This window comes from Amblyomma maculatum, chromosome 5 (genome assembly GCF_055883805.1).
Source record: "Amblyomma maculatum isolate TAMU_Amacu chromosome 5, ASM5588380v1, whole genome shotgun sequence".
Lineage (NCBI taxonomy): Eukaryota > Metazoa > Arthropoda > Arachnida > Ixodida > Ixodidae > Amblyomma > Amblyomma maculatum.
The window spans coordinates 48,802,209-48,813,222 of record NC_139348.1 but is presented as its reverse complement, the minus strand read 5'-3'; the positions used below and the strand labels follow the sequence as shown (position 1 = coordinate 48,813,222).

General features: G+C 46.4%; 1 pseudogene; it reads left to right on the top strand.

Moving 5' to 3' along the window:
• The first annotated feature begins 1,097 nt into the window (after positions 1-1,097).
• On the top strand, positions 1,098-6,579 carry LOC146188275 (ubiquitin-conjugating enzyme E2 S-like; annotated as a pseudogene).
• The last annotated feature ends 4,435 nt before the right edge of the window (positions 6,580-11,014 follow it).

Here is an 11,014-nt window from a genome sequence, read left to right as displayed (position 1 = left end):
ATTGATTACGAAACCTCGGCGGTGATGCAGGCATTGCGAAATCAGGGGGTAGACGAGCCGTACGTGAAAGTGCTGGAAGATATATATAGTGGCTGCACAGCAACCATAGTTCTGCATAAAGAAAGTAACAAAATTCCCATAAAGAAAGGTGTTACGCAAGGAGACACAATCTCCCCAGTACTATTCACAGCTTGTTTAGAGGAAGTATTCAGAGACTTTGAATGGGAGCAGTTAGGGATAAGGGTGGATGGAGAATACCTCAGTAATCTGCGATTTGCTGATGACATCGCCTTGCTAAGCAACTCGGGGGATGAACTGCAAATAATGATTGAAGACCTAGACAGAAAAAGTAGAAAGGTAGGCTTGAAAATCAATGTGCAGAAGACTAAGGTAATGTTCAACAGCCTCGGGAAGGAACAGCAGTTTACATTAGGTAGCGAAATACTGGAAGTAGTAGGCGAATATGTCTACTTAGGACAGGTAGTAACCGCAGATCCGGACCATGAAAAGGAAATAACAAGAAGAATAAGATTGGGATGGGATGGAGCGCATTTGGCAAGTACTCGCAGATTATTTCTAGCAGCTTACCGGTATCGCTCAAGAGGAAAGTATACAACAGTTGCATCTTGCCTGTACTCACCTATGGGGCTGAAACGTGGAGGCTAACCAAGAGAGTTCTACTTAAGTTGAGGTCAACCCAGAGGGCTATGGAACGAAAAATGGTAGGGGTAACATTAAGAGATAGAAAGCGTGCAGAGTGGGTCAGAGAAATAACTCAAGTTACCGACATTCTAGTGGAAATTAAGAAGAAGAAATGGACGTGGGCAGGACATGTAGTGCAAAGAGAGGATAACCGATGGTCGCTGAGGGTAACAAACTGGATTCGAAGGGAAGGAAAGCGTAGCAGGGGGCGGCAGAAAGTTAGGTGGGCGGATGAGATTAAGAAGTTCGCAGGCGTCAAGTGGATGCAGCTAGCACAGAACTGGGTTAAGTGGAGAAATATGAGAGAGGATGCAGCTAGCACAGAACTGGGTTAAGTGGAGAAATATGAGAGAGGCCTTCGCCCTGCAGTGGGTATAATCAGGCTGATGATGATGATGATGACGACGAGGTATACTTTTTTTTCTTCAGCGTGTTCAGAGTGAATATCGACAGGTGTATGAGTCGTGATGTTGCCACATTCTGTGATGCCCGTACAAAATCCCCTTTGATCGACACAGTGGAACGGAAAAATCTTGTACTGAATGGAAACATCTCCTGGCCATAAAATTTTGTTTAGGTGATGCCCTTTGTTGTTGGTTTTGTTTAATTTTGTGGTTCCTAAATGGGTTGGGGGAATTTAAGGGCACCAAACACGGTTTTAATTTTTATGCTGTATGGGCACCTTACCTGATTCTCTGCACATTTCTTATATGCAACGTGCATGCATGAGAAAGGTAGCATGGAAGCTGCATGAAGATGAGAAATTGTGCTGCATTGGGTGTAATGACCCAAAGCTAAAGATCAGCGATTGAAGACTTTGCAGTGGAAGGCTGCAGAATTAATTAGCATGTTAGAACATGAACCCTTGCCACCTTCCTGAAAATGTGCATCCCGCTCACCATAAGGGCACGATCCCTCCGCCCTGGACATGCTCACTCTGGCCACAGTAACTGGACCCCACTCACTGTTGCAAAAATATACTCATCTGTCCACGAAACAACAAAGGAAGCTGCAGTGGTTTTCAGCGCGGCGAACGGGCAGCTCACACTAGCGCGTAAGGAAGCGCTGGCCGGGCCATGGACGCCTCTACCTTGTGGTCTGCAAGACAGATTAGTTTCATTTTATATTACCAACTGCTATTTGCTCAGCAGGCATCGTTACCAGCACAAATCCCTAACGATGAGGTATCAAATCCCGGCTGCGGTGGTTAGATAGAGGCGAAAAGCAAGCTGCCCATGTACTGTGCAGTGCACATTAAAGAACCTCAGGCTGTTGAAATTTCCAAAGCCCTTCACTGCGGCTCCCCTCATAGCCATAGTCACTCTGGGGCGTTCATGACCAAACTAAACCCCTAATGAAGGCCTAGAAAATCGTTTTGCGATGGGTACAGACCTGCTCCTTCCCCAACCCAGCAGTAAATTCTTACCTATATCCCCCTAAATATTCTCTCACCTGCACTTCTGACCATAAAGACAAATTAGATGATATACTTAGAATTGTCCGGAATGACTACCTGTGTTTCATTTTTCAGTCCCTTTTAGCTGAGAGGTGCAAATTTTTGATAATTGTGGTCTCTTCTTGATTGAAACTTACACTCAGTCAGGCGAGCTTCTATTTCTCACTGACAGGAAAAAAAAATGCAGTTGGTACCATCTCTGCCCAGTTTTGCAAGTAAACTGCATGCGTTGCTAGAGAATTTTTCGCCAGTATTCCAGGGGCTTTTGCTCTGTCATTCATTCTAACATTGCAGGAGCCCTTGTTTTTGGCAAGAATGTCACAGGTTTGAGCATTCTGGCAGGAAGAGTTTTTAAAGCAAGCAAAAAGAGTCAATTTTAGAAATATAATTAGATGGAGCTGCCCTTTCTATGCACCTATCGTCATTGCCCCTATAGCAGTTCAGTAGAGCATGGAGATCACACTAGGCGCCCAGCTGGCGTGGTGCACTCTGGGTGCTGCTGGGGGGGGTGAGGGCATTCGACTACCTTGTTCGTGGATGCGGAATTGTACCTAGGCCATGGCAGCTGCTTTTCCATGAAGGTGAATAGCTAGGTGTCCAGGTTCTGTTCGATGTCAGTGCATGTTAAAAAAAACCCAGGTGGTTGAAACGTCCGGAGCCCGCCACTACTGCGTCTCTCATAGCCAGAGTCGCTTCGGGACATTGACCCCATCAAGCAAACCAGAACACAGTAAGCCAGTATAATGTCAAAATTTGTAGGGAAAACTTCAGGACACAAGTAGACTAAATTGAAACCATTTTGACAATACTGTGTGGTGTCACAAGTGTTTTTGGTTTTTCTGTATGCCCTTATGCACACCATTTCTTCCGAGTGGTCCGGAGTGAGGCATATGGCTTTGCTCTGTCACCTGCAGAGCTCAAACGTCGAAAACCTTCCACCGCAAGTTCTGCGGCAGGTGTCGCGGGAGCTCTGCGAGCTGGTTCGTCAACCACCCGAGGGGATCCGGGTTATCGTCAAGGAAGAGGACGTCACAGACATTCAGGCCACCATCGAGGGACCTCAGGGCACCCCCTACGCTTGCGGTGTCTTCAAACTGCGCCTGCTACCGTACACCATTGCTCCACTTTATTTGTGAACTTGTTTGCCCATTTTGCTGCGACTTGATTTTCCTTGTATCTCCTGGTGGCAGGTAGGGGTCATTCCAGTTTTCCTAGCGTTTACCGTCGCTAATAGTGTTCTGTGAGTGAAGGTACTCTTACCAGTGGCATTGGCAGGTGGTCATGACTGCACTGCCAGCTGCCTTGCACCTATTACTTTGGCGCTACCAGAGGGGGATGGCAGTTGCAAGGTGATCAAATGCAACATAACTGGCCTGTGCCATTCGTTGAGGGTCTGCAATGACGAGTGTTTGCTGTAGGACTTATTTAAAACTTTGTGTAATTTCGCCCCATCCATTAGCCGTAGTTGAGTTATATTAGACTGTAAACTTGGCAAGATTTATCGGAATTAATTTGAAAACTAGGTCTTTATATAGCTGCTGCGTTGTGAGCGGTTTGACTTTCTGACAGCGAACACCAGCAAGACTGGTGATTGCTGGTAGGTGTACAACACCTGTTATGTACCTTGCAGAGAAACAGGTCGGACAGAATTAAACTACTTGCATCCAGCCACTGGCATGTATTATGATGTTTCCTGGTGTACCCTGTTGTTGTCGGAAACCAGTTTTACACAAATGGGCAGCCTTCAGTGCCAAGGGAGAATGCTAGCAGTAAGTGCAAGGAGGACTTCCAAGTGAATGCTGTTAGTGTGCCCTTTGATGTCGCACCATTATGCGGTGCTTAGGTAAGGAGCAAATTACTGGGGCACAAGAAAGGTGTGAGGGCAGCACTAAAGCATAGAGGGCTAAATTCAGCTGTGCTCTAGTGCCAGGTGCTCAGATGGTCCGCATAGCACTCCAGTTTGTTAGTCACTGGTGGGTCTGCAGCAGCATCAGGGTCAGTGTTTATTTGGAGGCCTCGTACCGAGCCTTGTGAAGACGCCAAGGAATAGTGATTACGTTCAGTGCATAATTACTTTATTAGTAGAATATATCTTTTCACTTTGGCTTTTAGTGAACCTGGTTTGATCGTGTGCCTTGGCAGGTGCATACTTTTAGTATTTTTGGTTTTACGTGATTGTTATGGCAAACTGGCCAAATGTTAGCTTGTACAGGTTGACATTTTACCTGCTACTTTGCCAGCACGTTGCATTATCTCAGAATGTTTGATTACTGACGACAGGTAGACATGTGGAAAAATTCTACCCGTGCTCAGAACCTTTAGAGAGGGCTTGGAAAAAAGTGACCCTGTTGCTGCTTCACGCGATTCCGTTACACACTCAGATGCATACATGGTGTCCAGCCAAGTGAAATGGAGTCTGTTCAGAGTGCATTGGCACAAGCTTGAGCAGTGAGACAGATTGGAACAAGAGCATGTTGTCGTGCGGTGTAGGTGCTGCCGAAGGACTTCCCGGCGTCGCCGTCACGGGGTTTCTTCACGACGCGCATCTTCCACCCGAACGTAGCCGTTCCATTAGGAGAAATCTGCGTCAACACCCTGAAGAAAGACTGGAAGCCAGACCAGGGCTTGCACCAGATCCTGCTCTCCATCAAGTGCCTGCTCATCGCCCCCAACCCAGAGTCGGCACTCAACTAGGAGGCTGGCTGCATGCTGCTCGAGAGGTACTTTATCAGGCCGTGAGGTTTTGTGGGTACCGTGCTGTTCTCTAGTTAGGCGAGGCAGAGTTCGTCAGAAGTCGCCTAATGTAATTCCTGGCTCCTGACATCTTATTCTGTGTTGCAGTATTCTGCGTCCGGTTTGCAACCACTAGTGCTTATCTACTGCAAATTGACAACACTCATGGCAGGTGGTTGCACGGGTACTGAAAGGCCATTTTGTAAACAAAAATGTCCCCTAATGCCCCAGGTGCTGTGCAGATTAAGTGACCCTGCTAACAAGTGGAGCTCTGTCTATAGGCGATTTTAGTTTCAATGCCTGAGGGCTACCATCGTCCTTTTTTAGATGCGCCCTGTATGAGCCAAACAGGAAGAATCCACACAGATTCTACTCGACAACATCTTGGGCTGTGCGTGTGCCGTTGGTGGTGCGGTAGTGGCAGTGTACTCTGGCTGCTGCGTGCTGCTTGTGAAAGCTGTCTGGCACCTTGATTCTATTTTGTGTTTTGTTTGAGCGTGCCAGCAACCCTTGCAACATATGTTTTGCATGGTGGAAGTTGTTGACACCAGTAGTAGCAGCCAGCGCAACTGCGAAAGACCCCGCTCAGCTGAACTTTCATGAGCGATGAGTGCCACAGGTAACCATGAGGATGCCTCAGTTTACATTTATATTTCGCAACTATAATGGTAACTGTAGACACAAACGCAGACACAAACGTGCAGCGAAGGACTTGTAAAGGCAGCTACCAAACGCGGGACTTGCTACAAGAGATGCTTTCCATTCACTGCCGCACGGGTTTGCCGTGAAGTGACGCATTTCGTGTCTTCTATTTTCTCTTAACAGTGTCTTTTTGATATTGCGCTGCCTTTATATCGCATTAAAGGATTTGGTGCTCGTTACGAAGCTAACCACTACTATTGTGAACCAAGCTTGGCGAATGTTGGCGTGTATGCTGTGCCTGCTCCCGATTACGTAAAGCGTAAGATTAAGCTGGCCCACTCAAAAACTTGTTTTTTACGCAAAATCACTTTTCAAGGACTGCACATAAAACAAGCTTGTCTATAGTACCGTCCAATGTTTTAAACCTGTGAGCATGTCTAGCGGCACGGCAACAGCGCAGCCCTGTACCGTTGTTGCAGCATTGTTTGTGCGGTGTGTTGAGCTGACTGTCTTACAGCTGATCTTCCCAAGCCCTCACTACGGTGTCTCTCATAGCCAGAGTTGCTTCAGCGCAGCCCTGTACCGATGTTGCAGCATTGTTTGTGCGGTGTGTTGAGCTGAATGTCTTACGGCTGATCTTCCCAAGCCCTCACTACGGTGTCTCTCATAGCTAGAGTTGCTTTGGCACGTTAAACACATAAACCATAAGGAACGTCTGAAGCAAAGTGTCACATTTTTCGCCTTTTTTCAACATTCAGGGTTTTAAATATGCCGTTGCTCGAGTCGTTCCACCATTGATCGTTTCTAGATCACTCCTTCTGCCCCCTTTTCTCTGCAGGTATGACGACTACTGCCGGAGGGCACGAATGATGACTGAGATCCATGCCCGGCCTGCGAAGCACAAGGGTGGCTCCTCGCCACAGAGCAAGGCTGTCAAGCTGGCCAAAGAAAAGAAACGCACCCTGAAGCGGCTATGATGTCAGACACGCGCGCGCTTTCCATCTCACACCTCTGTAAATACCGTATAAACTAGTGCAAGGGCCAAGTCGTTCCTTTTCAAAAATTGGGTGTCATTTTTAAAGGTGTGTCTCACGTAAAGCAACTATCCTTTTCTTTCTTTTTGCATTGCAAGACAACACTAATTGTAGCCGTATGGAGGTGTTCGAACTTGAGGTTTTCTCTCGGTCAGTGGCGGTGGCCTCGGTGCTAGAGACCGGCTGGTCCGTTTTCTTGCAAGCACACGTATTCGAAGGCAAGCTGATTTTCTGTACCATCAAGTTCATTTGAGACTCCAGTCACTTTTAAACTCTTTAAAATGCTGCCTGAAGACACTTGAGTTCCACATGCGCAAAGGATGCTTTCTTTGAGGTGTCTGGTAGAGTCTTTTCATGGCGGACACTTGCCATTCATTCCTTGTTGCCCTGATAGAATGCAGCCTTGAACAGCTTATTTACATCTACATCCAGGTTTTGCAACATAAAAGCTGGTGCCCTTGCACGAGAATATACGGTAGGATGGCACATTCGTGGCCACCACAACAAAAGAAAAAAAAAGAGAAATAAAAACACTGCATCAGCAGTAGATCTGGAACAAAAGTGCTAATTACGTGGGGTCGGAGCTTTCCTTTACGGAGGCCTTATCATTGCAGGCAAAATGATTGTCGTATATTCGGAGGATAGATTGGTAGTGGAAATACTGTCGGTACGTGAGAGGGCAACTTCATATTACAAGAGCGTCTTAATGTGGGAACTCCAATGGTGCAAGCCGATGGTCTGATAACATCACATAAAGGGAAACATGCACAGGTGACTACCAACTAGTAGGCATGCTTGCAAGGGCAGGAAAGCAGCAGGTGAAGCATGGTGGATGTAAATTAGCGTCATGTATGATGCTTCAAAGGGTGCTGTGTGGCAGTTATTGGCTTTCTAGGTACCTCATTCTCTACTATGCAAACATAACTGGGGTTTAACGTTTTCCAGTGGTCATCCTGGTAGCTGCCATATCCATGTGCCTAGCTTGCGATGTTGCAAGAGGGCACTCCTCGAACACTGGCACCTTCCCTCAGTAGTTTTTCCTCTACTGTGGCCACTTTGCGAGATGGAGTCAAGTTTATGGCCCTCTATCAAAAGCGGCCGGAGCATGGCACCGAAGCAGGATTTCCTCTCCTGCGTAATTTCGCTTGCACCAGGGAGTTGGGTGCATTGTGGGGAGTTGATGGACACCTGTTGTGGAACACCCGTTTTCTTTCTTGCACTGAGTTCTGGGACGATTCATTTTTCTTGAGTTTTTGCCCTTCCTAGTCGCAGGGGCGAGCTTTCTTCTGTTTTGTACGGCAGCGATCTGCTGTCCTATTGTAAATTCAGCAAGTTCTTCATTGTCTTGGCCATTGATTGTTTTTGTGTGCTACTAAATGTTTGTGAGTGTTTCTTTTTTAACTTTGAGTGCGTCTCATAATTGAGATGCAGGGGCAGAGAAAGTTATTTGTTCAGGTGGCTTTTGAATGTTTCTTTTATTGTGGTGCAATATCGAGACTCGAGAAAGGTTTTGGGGTAAATAGTCTTGCACGGTGTGTGCCTGTATTTGTGGCTCATGTGTTGTCTGCTTCCGTCGTACGAAGGGTGAAGTTTTCTTTATTCGGCTTTAACACTGAAGCTCCTTTAGCTCAGTTTTATATTATGCAATTGTCTTCCTCATTGCACAAGAAAACTGGGAACGCTAAGATGTCCTGCACTCTGTGTCAACAGTGCTCAAGGGGGGAATTGCTGCGCCAATCGCACCATTCTGTGCCAATCTGACTTGTTGCACCAAGCTGCGCCAAAACTGCATTTTACGCGATGATTTACCATCGCAAGTATACAACGCAAAATTTAGCCTAATATCGATAGTTGAGCAACACTGGGCTCTCACTATAGAAAAGCATGCAATCGCATCCACACATTTCTTTCATTCGAGGTGTTCGTCATAAAGCTGTTATCGCCACGGCTTCCACGGAAGAAATGCGAATTGAAATCAATAACAGTTAATCGATTCCACTGCCGTTTGTAGTAGCTATCATTTCTCTTTTTCTTGCATGAACTCAAGCAAAAATCCTTCGAATTGTTGCAGTCCTACATAATTCTGCTAAATGGGATACAGCATAAATGTTCATGCAGTTTTTGTACCAAAGAAAATTCTTTTTGCTTCGTCTCTCGTTAATTTGGAAGGTCAGATAATTTGAAATAGGAGCGTGATTGCAGCTGATGCCCATTTAAGGGGACACATTCACCTGTGTTGTGTTCTCGCTCCGTCCTGTGTTGGCGCTGTTCCCACCATGAGGTGCGAAAAGCGAGTTCAATTAGATGCGGCGCAACGGCGATCGCAGCTCTTCGCCTGCGTCCAGCAGGGTAGATGTCAATCATGGGCGGCGCGGGGCAGACACACCGGTGTTCGGCGACACTTTGAGGTACGCCTCGCTCCGCCAGCGAATACCCTCTCTGAACCTGAATTGCATGTAACTGTTGAGCCCGCGCATATTGTGCGCACTGTATCAGGTGTGATGACGATCGGAAGTTCGCCATTTCCGAAACAAAGCTCAATCCTATAAGATATGTGGGAGGCTTAGCGCGGAGCAAACAAGGACAAGAGAGGCACACAGGACGAGCGCTAACTTACAACTGAAAATTGGAAGGGAAAAAGTACGAACTCGAGGAAAAATATGTGCGCATTCTCTATAAAGCCCTGAATTTGCATGACTGGAAGATAATTCAAGATAATCTAGGGCCACCCAAAGGCAGATAAAACAGAAGAAACAGAAGAAATACCGGAAGCATACAAAAAAACTTACTCAGCATTTAAAAACAATGCTTCCTTTTTCAACAGAATAACCGACGTTTCACTAACACACTTATCGGTTCCTAATCTATGGATGAATGACGCCTCAAGAAGCTCTCTTGCTAATTGCACCTTAAACCGACCAAGAACTTTTGTTTGCCCGAAAAGTGGATGACATTTGCAACTTAAACAATGCCTAGGCAGGTTATTAGATTGGGACGATTGAAACGATGCAGCAAATACCCTTAAGCGCTCATTTAGACATCGGTAGTCTGGCCTATATAGGCGCGGCCACAGCTTAGAGGGACTTCATACACAAAACCCACTTTACACGCAACGAACTTAGTTACATGCTTTACACTACATGCCGGTTTCTGGTGGCTTAGGCTCATCAGAGCGCACAGACTAGACAGTTTTCGAGGTGCCGTGGAAACAACGTCTACATCGAACTTTCCCGCTATTCTCTTTAGGTTGTGCGTTACGCGGTGAACGTAAGGCACCACCACGTATTTCTTTTTCTGTCTAATATCAGAGGCAGTGCTGAGTGCAGGTTCGCTCTTTTCATACCTTCATACTCTGACGAGCCCTAGCCACCAGAAACCGGCATGTAGTGTAAAGCATGTAACTAAGTTCGTTGCCTGTAAGGTGGGTGTTGTGTATGAAGTGCCTCTAAGCTGTGACCGCGCCTATATAGGCCAGACTGGCCGATGTCTAAATGAGCGCTTAAGGGAACATGCTGCATCGTTTCAATCGTCCCAATCTAATAACCTGCCTAGGCATTGTTTAAGTTGAAAATGTCATCCACTTTTCGGGCAAACAAAAGTTCTTGGTCGGTCTAAGGTGCAATTAGCAAGGAAGCTTCTTGAGGCGTCATTCATCCATAGATTAGGAACCGATAAGTGCGTAAGTGAAACGTCGGTTATTCTGTTGAAAAAGGAAGCATCGTTTTAAATGCTGTGTAAGTTTTTTTGTATGCTTCCGGTATTTCTTCTCTATTTGTTCTGTTTTATCTACCTTTGGGTGGCCCTAGATTATCTTGAATTATCTTTCCAGTCATGCAAATTCAGGGCTTTATAGAGCATGCGCACATATTTTGTTTTTCCTCGAGTTCGTATATTTTCTCTTCCAATTTTCAGTTGTAAGTTAGCGCTCGTCCTGTGTGCCTCTCTTGTCCTTGTTTGCTCCGCGCTAAGCCTCCCACATATCATGTATTACCAACTAGCCCAGAACTCTACTTTGCTCAATCCTATAGTTTTGGATTCGCCTTGACTGCATGCTATTCCGCGGCTGCCATGGACGTGCTCATCGGAAGCTGCTCGGGCCGTCGCTGTTCATTTTATTTTAGGATGGAATTCCACTGTTCTAACACATACGTCCCACGTGTGCGTCCACATTTTGCTTCCAGTTGATCACACTCAGTTTCACCGCATTGCGCGCTTTGCCGCAGCGCATTATGCGGTGAAGCATCCTCAAAACGCAAAGGGTCGGCTTGTACAGAAGTATCAATGCAGCCGAGTAGCACTGCGAAATGATAGTGTCACAGTTCCGGAAGGGGTGCGAGACACCTTCTCGAACCGAGGCAAAGGGGTTGGAACTTTGACGTCCAGCGTTAGCTGGTTATGTTCAGCGTTGCGAATGAGAACAGAGCCACGAAGTCAATGATGAAAAAAC